A 7,133-nucleotide genomic window follows, 5' to 3' on the forward strand; every position below is an offset into this window, starting at 1 on the left:
CTCTTAGGGCATTTCAAACGCCGATCCTCACCGCATGCATACGTCCGAAACCAAAAGGCCCATCCAAAAGAAAGGCGAAGTCCGCGCTTTTGTAGTTGCCCGCCCTGTTTCCACGACAAAATCCACACTCTTCTTCCATCCCGCCACTCTCCATCCAATTCCCGCCCTTTTCTCCCATTCTCTTCTTCCTTCTCGCTGCTGACGCGTGGAACCGAACAATAGCATGCCATAGTTGGAGGTGGTGTAGGTGCAGGAGGATCCAAGCATCACCCTCGCCCGGAAGATCAACATGGCGACGTGGAAATATCACATTGTTAAAGCGAAGGCTGCAAAGGAGGAAAAACTCAGAAAGTGGAAAGGCCGCCGAGGGCGTCCATTGAGGTGCGCGTGCTTGTCGCGGACTTGGTGGAGGTCGCGGCCAGGGCCGTGGAGTCCTGATGGTGTCGCCCACCATCCAGACATCGTGAAACACAACATGATATGTTTTGTATCTTTTTTCTTTTTTTTTGTTCAGAACACTATATGACAAGATGTCTAACATTGTGTGCTCTATTTTACTTTTAATCATGGGGATCATAGAAATTACCTATGAAGATGATTTTGCCGAGGACATCCCTGGTGCTGGCATGGCTGGAGTACGCCTTGGAGCAGCAGGTCCTGTCACCAGCGTTCGATACAAGACGGACACAGACGGCCGCATATCATTTTATGAGATCGGCTGACGGGAATTCCTGAAGGGAAAGAGATGACGACTAACGGTTGGCCCAACATTGATCATCACGATAAGGAACAACAGGAACAACAACTTTCTGATGATGGTTGTTTTAGATCTTATTGAGAAATAAAGTCCAGCCAAATATCTCCAAGCCGATGAACTCTTGGCTACTTAGTTAAGACGCCTATGGTACTTTGATATTGGTTTGTTAACTGGAATTTTTTTTTGAAGTGCTAGTAGTTATTATAAAGAGTGCTAATTACCTAGTGAACTTGCATGCCCAAGCTTACAACGTGTGCTATATTTGCTTCTAGTATTGAATTTCTTATATTAGATTTATGCAAAAAAAAAAACAGGCTGGCCCAGGTCATCGCTTGATATCCCCACTCGTTCTTCTAAAAAAAGAGAGGATATCGGGAGCTCCTATGTGTCGCGTTATGCGGCAGAATGTCGAGCAAACGCACGGGAGGGTCTGAAATGGGCGGGCCCAGAGTGCACTGTATCGCAGAATCGAAAAAAACAAAAGCAAAAATGCAAGCGGTTGCACGGAATCGAACACGAGACCTCCAGCGTGAGCGAGCTCTACGTTTACCAATACACAACACAAACTTTGTGTAGAATATACGCAGCGCAGCTATTTAACAACTAGCTATTCGTATGGACATACTGTACGCAAGCAAAACGACACTGTATGAGTACTGTAGCCATTGCATTTTTTTAAAACCGAACACTTCAAATTTCGAGTTGTTTTTGAAAGCACGGAAACTTCGAAATAGTATATATGAAATGTTTCAAAAGCATAATGTTTTTCTGAAGACACAAACATTTTTGAAAAAAATGAATATTTTGTGTATTGTGCGATCATTTTTTAAAATTGCAAACTTTTTTTGTTTGCACGAACATTTTTCAGAAAAGATGAACATTATTTTGAAAGCACGAATATTTTTCACAAAGACGAACATTGTTTTGAAAGCACAAACATTTTTCAAAAATACTAACATTTTCCAAATTGTGAACATTATGTTGAAAAACGTGAATTTGTTATGAAATTTACAAATATCTTTTGAAAATGTGACATTTTTCAACTTTACAAATTTTTTGAATACACAAACATTTCTTAAAATTTGGGAACAATTTTTAAAACATGGATTTTTTAAAACAATTTGAACATTTTTTGAATTATGTGAACATTTTTGAAAATAGCAAACATTGTTTTGATTGCATAAACATTTTTCAGAAAAGCCGAACATTGTTTTGAGAGTGCAATAATTGTTCTGAAAGTGCGAACATTTTCCAAATTGTGCACATTATCTTGAAAAAAGTGAATTTGTTATGAAATTTCCGAACTTTTTTTTGAAAATATGACATTTTTTAACTTTAGGAACATTTTGAATACGCAATATTTTTTAAATTTTTGGAACATTTTTTAAAACACAAACATTTTCTAGAATTTGTGAACATTTTTTTTGAAAACACGATCGTTTTTTTGAAAGTCCCGAAAATATTTTCAAATTGGGGAACAATTTTGAATTTTGGACATTTTATAAATTTGCTAATTTTTCAAAAAAGGAAAATAAAAGAAGAAAGAAACATAAAAAATAACAAGAAAACAAGAAACAGAAAGGAAAAACCGAAACAGAAAAATCATGAAAGAAAACCAGCCTCGAAACTCCCCGCAAAAAAACCAGATTCGAAAAACAACAGGAACAAGAAAAACCAGTTCGGGGAACCTTCTAGAAGGTTCTCAATAGCCACGCTAACCTCTAAATGGGCGCCGGCCCACTGAGCTCTCCGCGTCTCTCGCCTCTGCGAACCTCCGCCAAATGCGTCAAATAGGAAATACCGAGGATATCCCCACTCGTCGTCAAGATAGAAGGGGTGCGGGCACGCGGACGCCTGGCAGAGTGGCAGGCGGCCGGCGACGCAACTATGCAGAGGGGTCGTGTACTCGCAGGTCAGTCCACCTCTTCTAAATTCTTCCCGAAGTGGCTGCTGCTCCATGGGGATCGGAATCAACGGCGAGCAGGTCGCCGTTCTTAGTTCATTTCGGCTTGCAGGCGATCTGTTCGATGAAATGCTCCATGCGGATTAGTAATGTACTCCGTATAAAATAGTCTCAACTCTTAAAAGAGAAATTTCAGCATCAGGTTCTCTTGCAACACAAGAATGTCACATTAGAAAGTTCAGTCACCACGTGCTAAATGTGCTCAGCTATCTCAAAACTGAAAAGGAAAAAAAAATCAGTTCAACCATCTCAGCGAATTGGAACTTGACAGATACACGTGTCTTAAATAGGGCCATGACTAGTTATGCTTTGAAATTTCCTCTTACCTACACAGAACCTATCCTTTTTTTTCAAGAACACGCAAGAGAGTTGCGTGCCTTATACATTAAGGAAGAGAAGATGGCATACAAGCGATAGTCGACAAGCCGACGTCTCGCTGCACAGAACCTATCCTGATTGAAACTTTCTTGGAAGTATATATCAACCAGTCCGTCATGCTTTAGTCAGTTCGGTTGCCTCGTTGGACTTTGAAATAGGGTCATGACTAGCTGCCTCATTGGACTTTGAAATCAACCGACAAGGGGTACCAGCCAGCTGGTAGTTAAGAACCTATGTTCGTTGTTAGCTTCAGAGTTCGAACAGATACAAGAATAGCTGTTTTCAACTAGTAAGCTCAAGATGACGATTTCGATCCCTTCTTCCCGTCGAGCGTCGATTGGCACCATTGGAGCACTCGTGTTTCAGCTCCTGGTGGTGGCACTGGCAGCAGGGCCAATAGCCTTGCCCGGCTGCCCCGAAAGCTGCGGCCACATTATCGTGCCGTACCCTTTCGGCATCAGCAAAGGCTGCTTCCACGAGGGCTTTGGTCTCACCTGTGACGAGATGCAGTACCCACCAAGGCTGTTCTTGGGTGATGGAGTGGAAGTGCTTGGCATCTCCTTGACTGATGGCACGGTGCGGATCCGGAGCAAGGTTTTGCGATCAAGCTTCTCTGAGTTCAACGGTTCATGGTCCGGCCCTGCAGTAACCTGGCCCTTCTCGGTATCAAGCGCGTGGAACTGGTTTGTGGCCATTGGATGCAACATCGTAGCTAAGCTCGGCCATCCGAGCGGGCTCCATACTCAGGACGTGAGCCAGGCCAGCACCTGTGCCGCTGCTTGCCTGGACGACCACCAGAACTTCACTGGTACATCGTGCTCGGGTATTGGCCGCTGCCGCACATCTATCGTGTGGGAGCTGCCATCCTATGGCATCCAAGTTACACCACTTGCTGCGTTGACACCTGACTTCTCGTCATAAACAGGTGTGTATGTGTTCATTGTTGATCAGGACTGGTTCAGCAGAAACGAAAATGAGATGATGGTCAACTTCACCCATTCATATGAGAAAACCATGGTTGAGAGTGTACCGGCAGTGTTGGAGTGGTGGTTGGATTTGATCGGCAACAAGGACATGTTGCCATTGTCTGTCGGGCCCAATTCTTCTGAATTTAGATGTTTAAGCTTGAACAGCGATAGCTATTTCGTTTTTGGAGATTATGAAAAAAGACGGTGCAACTGTTCTCAAGGATACGAGGGCAACCCTTACATCACTGATGGGTGCCAAGGTATGTTACCAGTACTTTCTGCTGCATTCTTACATAGTTGCGGTAGTTATAACATTACGAAAGAACATGCATGTGCTGTCTTAGCTTTTTGCATTCGATGTATAAAACCCCCTGCTTTCCAACAGTGTGTTTTTCCCCTTCAGATATTAATGAGTGCCTACAACCAGATGTTTATCCCTGCAATGGGACCTGCATCAATATGCCAGGGACATACCAATGCTCAGCAAAGAAAAGAATCATCACTTTACCAGGTACAAAAACACACACTTGATACAAGGCTTTCGTTGGTGATAATTACAAATAGAAAAGTTCATGTTTTGTTGCTTTGCTATTGTGAGTTCAGTTTTTGTCCCTGAACTAAAATACAGATAAGTTTTACTAGAAACTTAATTATTTGAATACTGCTCCTGGTAGGACCTAGCTGCTTAATCTTAGTTTGCAGTTAGTTATCTCTAATGCTAACTCAAATCATCAGTAGGGTTGTAGATCATTCAGACATGCATAACAAGAAGAAAGAAAAAGAACAACTATAAAGTATTTTCAATATATGAGTGGTCGTGTAGATATTCCTGAGAAAACTTTTAATAGTTGAGTAGTCTGAAACAGATTTTGTGCAGTAGCTTGATTTCTTGAAGTGAACACAACATATAATGTTTATATCATTCTTAGGTTTGCTTTCTGCAGGTCTAATTACCATAATAGCAGTTGGTGCTGGTTTTGGCCTATTGTTTTCACTCCTAGGTGTTGCCCAAGTCACAAAAACACTCAAGAAACAAAGAGCCAAGAAGTTAATACAAAAATTCTTTGAGAAAAACCATGGACTTCTTCTACAACAGTTAATCTCTTCGAACAAAGATATAGCTGAAAAGATGAAGATTTTCAGCTTAGAAGAGCTAGAGCAAGCAACCAACAAATTTGACCGTAATCGGATCCTTGGCGGCGGTGGGCATGGCACGGTGTATAAAGGCATCTTATCTGATCAACGTGTCGTGGCCATCAAGAAGGCCAATATTGTCGTGCAGAGGGAAATCGACCAGTTTCTAAATGAGGTTGTTATACTTTCACAGACAAACCATAGGAATGTGGTGAAGCTCTTTGGTTGCTGCCTCGAGACAGAAGTTCCTCTACTAGTTTATGAGTTCATATCGAATGGAACTCTCTCGTGTCATCTCCATGGCCAAAGTGATAATCATTTGTCATGGAAAGATCGATTAAGGATTGCACTGGAAACTGCAAGGGCTATTGCATATCTGCACTCTGCTGCTTCCATATCAGTATATCATAGAGATATCAAATGCGCCAATATACTACTTACTGATACTTTAATAGCGAAAGTATCAGATTTTGGAGCTTCAAGGTCGATTGCAATAGATGAGACTGGAATACTTACAGCCATCCAAGGAACCTATGGTTACCTTGATCCTGAATACTACTACACTAGCCGACTCACGGAGAAGAGTGATGTTTACAGCTTTGGTGTCATCCTAGCAGAACTACTGACAAGGATAACTCCAGTTTTTTCTTCTCATTCATCAGAAGGCACAAGCCTAGCATCACATTTTGTATCACTAATGAGCGACAATCGCCTGTCAGACATTCTAGATACACAAATTGTTAATGAAGGAGGAGTTGAAGATGCTGAGGTCGTTGCAAGACTTGCAAAAGCATGCTTAAGCTTAAAAGGGGAAGAAAGACCTACAATGAGGCAAGTGGAGACAATACTTGAAGGTGTGCATAGCTCAAGGTTTGATCACAATTCTCAGACAATACGAGTGGGCCAAAGTGCTCTAAAAGACCACCCATGGAAGGGGAACAATGGTGGCGAAGGAACTAGATTATACAGCTTGGAAAAAGAGTTCATCGAATCATCGGAAATTCCAAGATGATTTTAGTTGCATGAAAAAATGTTGTACATTTGTTATTAATAGTTCTGGTGCCATAGTGCAGAATGTATTTTACGAACTCTGGATTGTAAATATATGTGTATTTCCTATGCTTTTTATTTCGTGGAATGCTGATGGGTGATGTAGAGACAAATATGTTACAGTAAATAAAATGAATTCAGTTACTATTTATATCTGTCATATAATTTGTCGCACAGAAGTTTGGAAGTTTGCGAGGACAACATGTTGACGGGTCCGCAAAATACAGACTGTAAATACTTCGCATTCAAGCGATGAATTTGCATCAAGTAAATTTGAGAGCTATGTCTGTTTGATGTATACAACACCTCTGTTTCAACTCTGTTTTCTCCCTTTCAGATATTGATGAGTGCCAGCGGCCAGATGTTTATCCATGCCAGCACGGAGTATGCATCAATATGCTAGGGACATATTGATGCTCAGCAAAGAAAAGCAGCAGCAGTCTCCCAGGTACAAATACAACTATTTCACTTGATATTGAGCTTTGCTTAGTGATAATTAAGGACCATAGAATTATGGTAGTTATCCATTGTGTAGTACTAGGGCTACAGAAACAATAGTAATGCATTCTTCTGCTATGAAATGAGATGTACTAATACTGAAACCATCATAGGTTGACCATTCAGAAATTGAAGACAACAGAAAGAGAGAAAAAAAGTACATAATGTTATGTGCTTCATAATACTAAACCATCCGACCACTGAACTGAACCAAAGTATAGCCCAGTAGTTTCAAACTTTCAATTGAAAATAGCAGCCTAAGTATTTGAAATTCATACGACATATCATGTACTATCGATCCTTATTTTCATTTTTCTACAGGTTTAATCACCGTAATTGCAATTAGTGCTGGTTTTGGCCTACTGTTTTCACTTCTGGGTGTTGC

At 41.1% G+C, this 7,133-nt stretch overlaps 1 pseudogene; it reads left to right on the top strand.

Moving 5' to 3' along the window:
- Positions 1 to 2,679: 2,679 nt before the first annotated feature.
- Positions 2,680 to 6,385, top strand: LOC123175916 (putative wall-associated receptor kinase-like 11; annotated as a pseudogene).
- Positions 6,386 to 7,133: the final 748 nt, after the last annotated feature.

Source organism: Triticum aestivum, unplaced genomic scaffold (genome assembly GCF_018294505.1).
Source record: "Triticum aestivum cultivar Chinese Spring unplaced genomic scaffold, IWGSC CS RefSeq v2.1 scaffold82279, whole genome shotgun sequence".
NCBI classification, from domain to species: Eukaryota; Viridiplantae; Streptophyta; class Magnoliopsida; order Poales; family Poaceae; genus Triticum; species Triticum aestivum.